The sequence below is a fragment of the Schistocerca serialis genome, chromosome 3, assembly GCF_023864345.2.
Source record: "Schistocerca serialis cubense isolate TAMUIC-IGC-003099 chromosome 3, iqSchSeri2.2, whole genome shotgun sequence".
NCBI lineage: Eukaryota > Metazoa > Arthropoda > Insecta > Orthoptera > Acrididae > Schistocerca > Schistocerca serialis.
The window spans coordinates 1,373,260-1,385,602 of record NC_064640.1 but is presented as its reverse complement, the minus strand read 5'-3'; the positions used below and the strand labels follow the sequence as shown (position 1 = coordinate 1,385,602).

The following is a 12,343-nucleotide window of genomic DNA, read 5'->3' as shown; positions in this document are numbered from 1 at the left end:
CTTGCAAAAATACAGGGAAAGGAAAGGATCCAACTTGGTACAACAAACATATTAGGAAGTTGCTGAGAAAGCACAGAATTTTGCACAGTTGTTCAAAACGTAGTCACTGACCCGCTGACAAACAGAAATTATGCGAAATGAAAGCAGCTGTCAAAAGGTCAATGGGAGATTCTTTTAATGCATTTGAAAGCAATATTTTATCTGCAGATTCTAAAAATAACCCCAAAAAATTTTGGTCGTAGGTAAAATCTATGAACACTACAAATAATTCAACACCTTGTCTTGCTGACAGTACGGGTAATGTAATGGATGATGATAAACAGAAGGCAGAAATTCTAAACCTAGCTTTTAAAAACTCATTTACAGTAGAGGACTGCACACCATTACCCCTTTCATTTATTGAACAAATGCAAGGATGGCTGACATAGTGTTTAGTGTATCTGGAATTGTAAAACAGTTAAGATCCTTATACGCCAGGAAGGCCACGCTACAAATATAGCACCATTCTTATCCATCTTCTATCAGAGATCATTGGAACAGCGGAAAGTTCTACGGGGCTGGAAGAGGTCCCAGGTCATACCAATCTATAAAAAGGGGAGAAAATCGATGCACATAATTACCGGGCAATTTCACTGACATCAATTTGTTGTAGAATCATGGAACATATTTTGTGTTCAGACATAATGACCTTTCTAGACTCTGAGACGCTCATCTGCAGAAACCAGCACGGTTTTAGGAAACAGCAGTCATGCGAGACACAGCTGGCCCTCTTTGTGCATGATATACAACAGGCTCTAGATACCGGCTCCCAGGTTGATGCCTTATTTCTCGACTTCTGAAAGGCGTTCGACTCGGTTCCGCACTGTCACTTGCTCCAAAAAGTGCGCACTTATGGTCTATCCAATGACATATGCGGTTGGACAGAAAGTTTTCTGACAGACAGAGAGAGAGCAGTATGTCATCCTGAATGGGGTGACTTCAACAGAAACAAGCGTAACTTCATGTGTGCCCCAGGGCAGCGTAATAGGTTTGCTGATTTTTACGATTTACATAAATGATCTGGTTGATGGTATTGACAGTGGCATTAGACTGTTTCCCGATGATGCTTTAGTCTACAGGAAAGTAGTATCACATGAAAGTAGTATCACATGAAAGTTGTGAACGAATCAATGAGGATTTGCAGAAAATAAATGCGTGGTGTAATGACTGGCAGTTATCTCTTAATATTAGTAAGTGTAACCTAGTGCGTGTAACAAGACGAAAATCCCCATTAATGTACAAGTACAAAATAAATGCAAAGTCTTTGGAAGCGGTAACATCTGTCAAGTATCTGGGTGTGACTATTCGAAATGATCTCAAATGGAATGATCAGATTACATAAGTAACGGGCAAGACGAGCTCTAGATTGCGGTTTATAGATAGAATCCTGAAGCGATGCAGTCCTTCAACAAAGGAAATTGCTTACAATACATTAGTTCGTCCAGTCTTAGAGTACTGTTCATCTCTATGGGACCCTTACTAGTTGGGTCTGATTCAAGAGATTGAGAAGTTCCAAAGAAGATCGGCAAGATTCGTGACTGGTACATTTAGCCATCGCGAGAGTGTTGCAAATCTGATAGAAAGTTTGAAGTGGGACACACTTGCAGATAGACGATGTGCTAATCAGAAGGGGCTGCTCCCTAAATTCCAAAATCTGATCTTCGCCGAGGATGTAGAGCATATATAATTACCACCAACTTTGAAATCGCGCAATGATCACCATTCAAAGATAAGAGAAATTAGAGCTCGTACTGAGGCATTCAGACAGTCGTTTTTCACTCGTGCGATCCGCGAGTGGAACAGAGGGTGGGGGGTGGGGGTGGGAAATACGACATTGACGTGAATTGTGCCCTCCGCCACACACCACTTGGTGGCTAGCGGGGTATATATGTAGATGTAGATATAGTTAAAAGAATATCTAGAAATTTAAAAGGAACTGTTGACAACAAATTAAGGTACTACAAGACAGGAAACTGGAATCTGTAATGTTACAGTGACGCAGACTGGGGAAATGAGCTGTATAACAGACATTCTATTGCAGGTAGCTGTTCCAAGTTGACAGGATGATTAATATCCTGGTCTTGCAAGAAACACAGAATAGTGACTTGAGTACTGTTTAGGCTGAATATACGGCATTGTCTTTCACCGTACAAGAAGTGCTATGGTAAGGGCTCTTAATAGGTGATATTGAGCCACATGTAATTATTGAGCCAACCAACACGTTTTGTGACAAAACGGGAGCAATCAAGTTAGGTCAAAACCAAACAACAGGTGTGTGGTCCAAGCACATTTATATTAGGCAACATTTTATTAGGTACTACACAAACAGACAAATATTACAATACTCTTACAGTATATTAATAATTTTTACTTATGGACCATCTGACAGCAACTGAATAAAACACAATTTTAGTGCCATACGCATTTCGCCTTTATTTTCTGCAAGGCATCATCAGTGGCACGTTGCGTGGACAATTTCCTACATATTATGCTCCTGTTGCATTTTTAGTGTTGTTCTTCTTCTTATGAACGCCAATTTGCGGTTTTTTTCGCCATTCCACAACACTATGCACAGAACGCTTTTTTTAAAGCAATGTTTTGGTTTCTGTTGACGACTGTCAAAACTTTTGACAGTCGTCAACAGAAACCAAAACATTGCTTTAAAAAAAGCGTTCTGTGCATAGTGTTGTGGAATGGCGAAAAAAACCGCAAATTGGCGTTCATAAGAAGAAGAACAACACTAAAAATGCAACAGGAGCGTAATATGTAGGAAATTGTCCACGCAACCTGCCACTGATGATGCCTTGCAGAAAATAAAGGCGAAATGCGTATGGCACTAAAATTGTGTTTTATTCAGTTGCTGTCAGACGGTCAATAAGTAAAAATTATTAATATACCGTAATATTACACGCAACTGAGGAAGACAAGACTATAAAAGTTGAAGATTACAATACTCTATTTGTGTACAGAGGAAATGCTTTCTGATTTATTGACCAAGCCTCTCGGTAAAGACATATTCCAGAAATCGGTAAAACTGTATGGTTTAACAACATAACATTCCATGCATAGTGGTTTGAGGTGGTGGTGTATTCAGTATTATTGTGAGCACATAAAAATACTTTCAAGGGCAGGTTTTGGGATTTGGTGAACAAAATATTTGTTATATCAATAGTGAGTTTATGTGTACAGATCTCTTTGCTCGTTATATGTATTCTTAAATATGTATGCTAGATGCTCTGTGCTATACACCTTTGTCTAATATGCCTTTGTATAGTGCTGGGGACACATTACACATAGTAAAATATATGTTCCTAAATAGTGTTTCTCCATCAATATTACTTCACTGTGAAATATCATCATGTAGGACAGTTTTGGATAGTTTCCAGCCTCTGTTTGGAACATAAGCCTCTCCGTGTCTTCTGTCTTCACTTTGGTCCAGTCTTGTCCTTTCTTCTGGACGCATTCCTCCAGCCATCTGTCTCTTAGTCTTCCTCTTGGTCTCTTTCTTTCCAGTTTCATCTTGTGTATTCTCCTGGGTATCCTCTTCTCCCCCATTCTCTTAAAATGCCCATACCATCTCAACCTTCATTTCTCTATCTCCTCCTGTGATGGTTCCACCTTCATTAACTCTCTGATCCTCTCCTTTCTTAACCTGTCTATCTTTGTCACTGCAATACTGTTCCTCAAGAATTTCATCTCACTAGCTTGTACTTTGCTTTTCTCTCTTCCTTTCATACCCTAGGTTTCAGATGACTCCATATCAGGCTTCTGACACTCTTCCGAAATGCTTCTGCTTTTCTCCCCTGCTCATTTATTTCTCTGTCATTTTTTCCATCTTCCTGTATCAGGTTTCCTAGGTACTTGAAACTCTCCTCAATCATTCCCCACCAACTGTTATTCCAGTTTTTCCTCTCTTCTTCATTCTTGTTGTGATAATCATTTCACTCTTACTTATACTAAATTTCATCCCATACGAAGTAGGGGATTGCCTGTAGGAATGAGGTACAGTGGGGACTGTGTGTGCCTCGGGACCGCTACGATAGCTGTGAAGGTCCTACAGGAACCGTGAAAAGTGACGGCTAACAGGGCTCTGGTGAAGCTACGATAGGCTAAGCGAGCCAGTAGTGGATTACGATTTCTGTTTTCAAAACTAGAACAGGCCTTGGAAAGGACTGTGAAATATATACTGCAACAATTTTCCACACAATATAAATAAGAAACTTACAATGTATGCCGATGAAAACATAATTTAGCTGTTCTACACAAACAGAGGAGGAGCTTGAAAAGATAGCAGTCCTGAATATTGGAAAAGCAAATAAGAATCAATGACAAAACAATATTTTATAATCAACCTAAAAAAATATACACAATGTTTCAAACTGAACAGAGAAAAAAAAACTGAAATAAATGGAGAGGCAGTTAATGTAGCATGCAGCAATTTTGGGAACTATTATCGATAAGTATCTGACATATGGGTAGGTGGGGGAGGGGGTGGGGAGAGCCTGTAGATGCTCTATGTAAAATGATAAGCACGCAGATCTTCCTGAGCCAAAAAATGACAAATTGTGTGGAAGAGTAAGTTCTCAGGAAAATTTGTTATATTTCCACATCTGTTCTGTTCAATTGTTACATAAGAGAGTACATTGTGTAGCTATACTGCTCAGATAGTCCTGTATACAATACAATGACAGTTTTATCCTCCCACCTCCTACCCCCCCCCCCCCCCCCCCGTGTGTGTGTGTGTGTGTGTGTGTGTGTGTGTGTGTGTGTGTGTGTGTGTGTGTGTGTGTGAGAGAGAGAGAGAGAGAGAGAGAGAGAGAGAGAGAGAGAGAGAGAGAGAACGAAACCTTCTTAATAAAACTACATAATAAAAGGGAAGGAAAATTATTACACAAGACAGTGAAACTCCTGACAATGAATGCTCCAGAGGAAGAAGGGGCATGCGGTTTTTTTAATAAGCTATCTAACTAAATTAAAGAAATCATAGGAATTAAAAATCATTAAAAATGTTTGAAGTGTATCTTACACAGAAATGCACTTACATATGAGTTCAATGTAACTTAATTTCAGCTGTCACATTAGAGCAGGAAATATGTAATAAATATGTTTCAAAGACACTTTATGCACCATTAGAATGTGATTTCTCATTGTAAATTTAATTTATGTTCATTGTAATCAGGCCCTGACTGAATGTAAAATGGTGTATGCAGTCATAATATTGATATTTCTTTCATCTTGGAGTGTCTGCACACAAAATTGTATGACATACCCAGTGAGATAAGCTGAAGCTTGTCACCTAGAATACACAGGCTAAGAATGCATAAATTCAGCTATCAGGGTATTTTATCTTCAAAAAACAATAGTGACTGGATAACTGTCAATTGAATGAAACACAACATGTTTTGTACTTCTCAACAGACTTAGTTCTTAGTGTGAGATATGGTGTGAAACTCAAAAAATTAGTCCATAAATAGGCCTATCACTAAATTCAAGGCACCTGCCTACTGCCACATTCTCTGTCTGTACATCAAGGCTAATCTCAGGAACTACTTTAGAGATTTTGATACATTCTCACAAATAAACAGACTGATTCAAATGGACGGTTCAAGTATTTAATTTAATACAGTTAGACCAGACAAGTCATTTGGTCATATATACCTGGTGCTACTCATGATGAAGCCATGGCAGACTGCTATTTCTATAATAAACTGCAATTTTTAGAACCTTGCCCCCTTTTACATAAATTTCTGTGGACATCCATGGCTCTACTCACTATATTCAATATCTACAGCAAGAATTTAAGAATGCTGAATTGAAATAAATTTCAAAGCTTTCAATATTCTTTCTCTAACATGCATTTACATTAGCTAGACACTGCAGTTTTTAACAGCAATGTAACAGAAAAAAAAACGATACACACCTAAAGGAAAGTGATACTACTATCCCACCATAATCATGCAAAGATACTAGTTTGTGCTAAAAATGCACACTAAAAATGACCAAAAATTTATAGCAACCTCTTTCAAAGTATGAACAAGATATACAAAAGCACTATTTAAGAACAAACAATCCCACTGGAGGAATATCCGCAACTGAGAATTATAGCAGAGCTTTAAAATACCACTCCAAATGTATTGATCTTTTTATTTTACAAAGCTTAAACCAAGACCAGTTTCAAGCTCTAACGCGCCCATCATCAAGTGTGATAACTTTGTGCTGTGACTGCAAGTGTCGCAATGGACAAGTAGAGGACACGGTGTACCATCAACGAGAAAATAATCTTACAACTGAAGCAGTATTTCCAACCTTGACAATTTAAGAAATTGTTCAAGTCGTATCTGCAGTGACACAGGTTTTATTATCGCACAGTGTGTTTGTAACATTAAAATTACAGGTATGGTATCAGTTACATATTTTTGGGACATCTGGTATGCAAATAAAATGGAAAATGTGGGGAAAATGCAGCAGTAATCTAATTACATACATATGTGGATTTGTTTTCAATAGATACAATGAAAGACAAGCCCCAAAAACTAATTTTTATACCAAACATTCACAATGGATAAAGACGTAAAATATATGGTGTGACAGCATTAGCAAGAGAGTTCATTTCATTGCGGGCCACATATTTATTTTGTCCCTGAATATCCGCAGCTAAATTATACCTATTTTTGGAGAATGAAACCTTCACTCAGCAGCAGTAGCTGTTTTGAAACTTCCTGACAGTTTCAAACTGTGTGATGTAGCAGGACTAAAACTTCGATTTGCCCATCATTGCCCACAATTGCAACATTCTGAGTTCTAGTATCAAACTGCAACACAGTTTTAATCTGCCGGGAAATTTTGTATCTTCTTTAGCTCACATAAACGAAATGTAAAACAAGTTCTCGACATCTAATGGATGTATTATCCTTCCACATAAAAATACTTACACACCAAAGATAGATGAAGAGTGGACAAGCACATAAATACAACTGGACCTACAGTTAAGCCTTTATGACAACATCTTCCTTGAAGAGAAGAGATAATTCTCAGGAAGGATATTATTTGAAACTTAGCTACACAATTAAATCTTATTTAAAGGCGTGTCTACATGAAACAGCTGAACGAGGTGGTGAGTGAAAATCGTTAGTCTATGCACTGTTTGTATTCCACTCACGACTTTCAGTGTCCACATTTCTACTATGGAGATCAAAATTTTCATCAATGACATTAGTTGTATTTGAAACACCGTAATGACTTTTTAAATGACTGAAATGTGTTCAAGGAATTCGGAAGAAAAAGTGAAGTAGTACAACAAACAAGTACTGCATTGGAAATTTGGAGAAAGCACTGCTTTCCTCATCTCCTGTGGGAATAAGACTACTTCTCTCTCGAAAATAAAATTCAGTAAGTGGCCAATAATAAGCACACCTGCTCAAAAATTGTCATCTCTGTCAAGTACGCACCTAAAAGCATATAATACTAATTTTAGCCTAGATAACATCTGCAAATCACTGTGGACCAGATTTATAAAATGTGTCTGCATAGGAGATGTTGACACTGACACCACATTGACAACAACAAATTCTGAAATTCGAACAGACAGTATGGTGTGGTCCCTTCGTACTTTGTACTCCATTAAAAAAATAAAGCAGTGCTCAATCCAAATGTCTGTTTTAACACTGTAGTGCTTTAGTAGACATGGTCCCACCTGTGGTTTGCCAATACCTTTTTTTCCGAATTATGAACTGATTTACATTACTAGTTACAGAAAAATCAGTTTATAGTGGACTTTAAACCATGGTGTAACTTGACATATTTCACATTAGTTACCAATTTAGACACCAAGTGGTATGCACTACTCCATTTGGAGGGAGGAAGAGGAAGTTGTGATGTTTAAAGAACTATTTAGGCATTTGCCTGAAGTTACTTAAAGAAATCACAGAAAAACTATCTTAGGAGGGGCAGCTAAATCATAAATAGGAATCCACAGTCACAACCAGTGCACAACAAGTCTCATCTTGTAAAGATTTACGGCAGGAAGAAGAATATGGTTATAAAATTCAATCACTTCAAACAAGGGATATATATCTGCATAATTAAAACATCTACAATATATCAGAGAGCCCCTTTCTCTGAAGACTATTTTCCATACAGGTAAAGTTATATTTACTAGACTATACCACCAATTAAGTTACCAGTTCTCTTCAGTTTACCATTATTGTAAATGGATCTACTGAAGCTGGAGAACATAATGAGTAAAAGTAAGAAGGAACCTCTTGCACCCACTGACTGACTGAAAATGGGCCGAGGTAGGATGGTCTTCACATACTGCAGCAATTTCTGTCTCATGGGAGCTTAAACCATAGCCTGTCCCATTTAGTCAGGATAGCCTTCCTGAAATAATTCTGACACATGCACACCAGCACATTTCACATTTTCTACAATTATATTTTTACTACAACTCTGTAAAATGCAATTTACTTGTATATGAACTTGATTGTACAAGTAATACTCAAAGGATAATTTTCAGGAACTTGGACTTATAAATCATAAAATGTTCGTGTCCTTATAATATATTCTTATTGGCTCACAAAGTGCACAAGTAATTAAGGGAATGAGCATGGCAAATTGAAGGAAGTCACTGTTAGACCTCTGTACGGTGGATAACTTGACATACATTTATAATTTTTACAGTCATTCTGAGTATTAGTTTGTGTCTTCTTTGGTAAGGCACATCATAATATTTTGTATGATAAGATAAATAACAGTATGAGGAGGGACACACACACACACACACACACACACACACACACACACACACACACACACAGGGACAGTGATTTAATCAGCGTGATCTTACTTTAGGTGGAATGCCCTTGCTTTCTTTCGACCTTTGATCTGACTGACCCAGGAAATCATAGGGGGGGATTATAAATTCACTATGTACTCCCTACCATGTTACAAGCTGACATATTCAAGTATACAAAACAATGTCAGTATCAGCAGAAGTCGCAAGTGAAAGAAAGAATATCCTAGCACCAACTGGAGATTGAGCCCTATTACAGTACCAGAATACCATATAGAGTCAATATATTACTCTTGTTTCCAAAGAATAATATTTTTGAGGAAACCACCATTGAGACAATAACTGTGGACTGGTTAAAATAAAACTATTATAATTATGAGTGTATTTCAAAGCCCTATATTTTTTTGTGCATATATTTAAAGAATGTGGACTACTACAATCCTCTCAAATTCATATTATTTTCTAATCAACAATTCACCACAAGCAAAGAATGAAAGTGGCATTCATAATACTACAGGAAATCAATCATCACACTAATATGATGAATCCAATTTTGGTACAGAAACAAGTATAAAACACACCAAAGCCAATTTGCCAAAATAACAACAAATAAAATGCCATGCAGAAAGTTAGAATTTTGTCATGTGTTATTAGAGTATTAGATCGGACAAAAGACTCAAATGATCAATGTAGACCTACTGTACTGGTTGGACCATTCACTAGTACAGTGTGGCATGACCACCACCATGACAGCTTACCTACAATAGTAATTAGCAATATCCACCGAACTGTGGCTTGGACCTCAACCAATACATTCTTGTGTTGTGGAAAAGGTATAAAGAAAGAATTAGTCTTCATACCTAGACTATACCTCCACATTCCCTCTTTTGAAAGAAAGGAGTGGTGTTCTTTGTATTTTCTAATACGAAGGAGACAAGTGGACAAGAGAAAAATATGAACTGCATGCTGTGAACTGTGCACAATTATTACAGTTTTCTTTCCCAAATAAATCAGCCCTTGTCAACTTTCCATGCCCACAGTGTTTTATACCCAGGCCTACATTGATTATAATGTTCAAATATCTATTAGTGTACAGCATACAGGCACGAGAGCCATAGAAAAAGATATCTTGGATTCATACTTTGAGTGCTCTATGATGTGTGTATACACTACTTCTATTTGTTATCTGTACAAGTTATATAAAAATATCATTGAATGATATAATGTTTCCAGTTACTCAAAATGCTAATAACAATATAGGTTATCTGATGCTACTGAAACAAGAAAGAAATAACATATTCAATAATATGTGTAGAATACTAGACACAATGCACACACTATGTCAGACAAATGTCAGCAAATATTAGTATCACCCACAGGTCACATCTAAACCTTTGTCTTCAGCATAGGCAGCTTTTTCATCTGTTTACATGTATCCTGTCAAGTGTTGTTTACCTTCAATTTGTATGAGCGTTTATACGCAGTTTTAACTAACGTAAAACACACAACAATTTCACCTCATTCAGTCGGTTTCATTATTTGTAAACTACTCTGCTACATCTCTAGTTCAGAGATCAAAAGATTTTATCTTCACATAATTGTTCCACTTACTTTACAAGCTAAAAAATCCCTGGTGCTGATCAATTACATAGCCGTCGGATTGCTTCTGCATACCACCGGAAAACAATTTATTAGTGTTAAACAACAAGAAATGCATTCATCATCGGTGGGCGTCTGCCAAACACTGGATTTGGTCTCTCAGAGGTCCATAAACAAACCTCTGGAAAACGTATCTGTGAGATCCTTCAAAGCCGTCCAAAATTTGGGCCTTACTTCGTGAAAGGCTCATGTCCACATGCACTTTGGCACTAAATCATTCTGGGATGCGTAACTAACACACACACACAGTACATAGTCTGATGCACAACTACTGTTTAAAACGAACGTTATTTCTCACGAGATGTTCATTGCGACGGCGTCGGTACGAGAAATTGTACTGATTTCCTCCCGGCATATTAGTTACACTCTATCTTTTTTCTGCAAGTCTTATTCACTGTTATATCTCAAACATTATCAGGGTACAACCAAAACAATGAGTTCACTTCCCACTTCGAAAGTATATAATTACCGCACACTGTAGTAATAATGTAGAAAAATAGACTGTATTTTTACGTTTCGTCTCAAATCACTTTTTTAATTCCTAGCCGAGTTTTTAAATTAGTGCAGAGTTACAATATCAAGTTTCACACACAATTTTCATTCATTGTGCAGCCTCCACTGAAATGGAAGATAAACCTTACACTGAGTCAACTGCTTCCCCCACCACATTCAGTGACATCCGCTTGTACGTGTTGTACGTTATCTGTCGGTAGTTCCTTACTGTTCTCCGAAATTGCTTACTTCATAGCTTAGTCAGAATGAAATTATCTCAACAGACTTATTCGTCAGATCCTTATGTACGTAAGGTCTAACATAGAAATGACATTAACGATATTTAAGGAAATGTTACCGGTAGACTACGGACAGGTGTACAATAGATTTGAAGCTAACCTACTGTTTTAAGTAGTTAGATTAGTCACTTGCGAAACCTGTATTTATAAGTACTATACATAATCCGTGATTCTTTTAGAAAACAAACTCCAATTAAAAACAGATTAAGGTACAATGGCAGTGGTCTAATTATCAAGAGAGTGTAAATTTCATTGTTGATGGAGTGGCCGGGAATAAGGTAAATTACAGTGCATTACCACCCTACACCAATGGTGTGTAAGACGAAAGTTATTTTAGCGCAGACTAAAAATGTTTCTTCTTGGAAAATGTGTTTACAATTTAAGCCAATAATATTCGGCCCCAGACATACTAATCACTCGAAATTGCTGAATATATTTATACGATTGTTAACAGGTGCACTAACATTACTGTATGTGTTTGTACGCTAGGATGTTTCCTAAAGGAAGGTGATTAGGTCAACCACGTAATTAACGAGTGACATGTTGGCCTCTCACGTCCGATGCAGTATCGTCACTGCAGTGTTAGTCAATGTCTCAGCTGCGTACAAAATGGCCAAATCCGTATACGAATACATGAACTTCGCGTTCTTAGAATACTAGCCTTCACTTCAGATCGTTATTGTGATGTCGACGGGCTGTTTCACCATTGTTGCGCATACATTTGGTTGAGCGGTGAGGTGATGGGTTCACACACAATATCGCAATACAGCCATGGGGCGCTCCTCAATCCAACTTTATATATTGTATGGACTGTTGAAAATCAAAGTTCTACACCATGAATAATTAAAGTATTAACAACATACAGACGATAAAAGCCTACATTAAATGCTTATGTCCCTCTGGGATAGCAACCGCAGCCTACACCAGGAGTCAGTAACATTTTAGACGAGTTGCTACGTCATACAGCTTCAGCTACCTGCGTTCGTGTAGTCGCTGCATATTGCAACATTTCAAATACGACAGTAGTGACAGTGACGATTAAGCGTTTCCGGCTACTGTAGAA

The 12,343-nt window shown here is 37.5% G+C and overlaps 1 protein-coding gene across 2 annotated transcripts in view; it reads right to left on the bottom strand.

Moving 5' to 3' along the window:
* LOC126469656 (uncharacterized) overlaps positions 1-11,120 on the bottom strand; it is a 173,167-nt gene extending 162,047 nt beyond the window's left edge. For both annotated transcript variants that reach the window (XM_050096790.1, XM_050096789.1), the window contains exon 1: positions 10,442-11,120. The gene's annotated coding sequence lies outside the window, so the exon portion shown is untranslated. The remainder of the gene's footprint in view (positions 1-10,441) is intronic.
* Between the last annotated feature and the right edge of the window lie 1,223 nt (positions 11,121-12,343).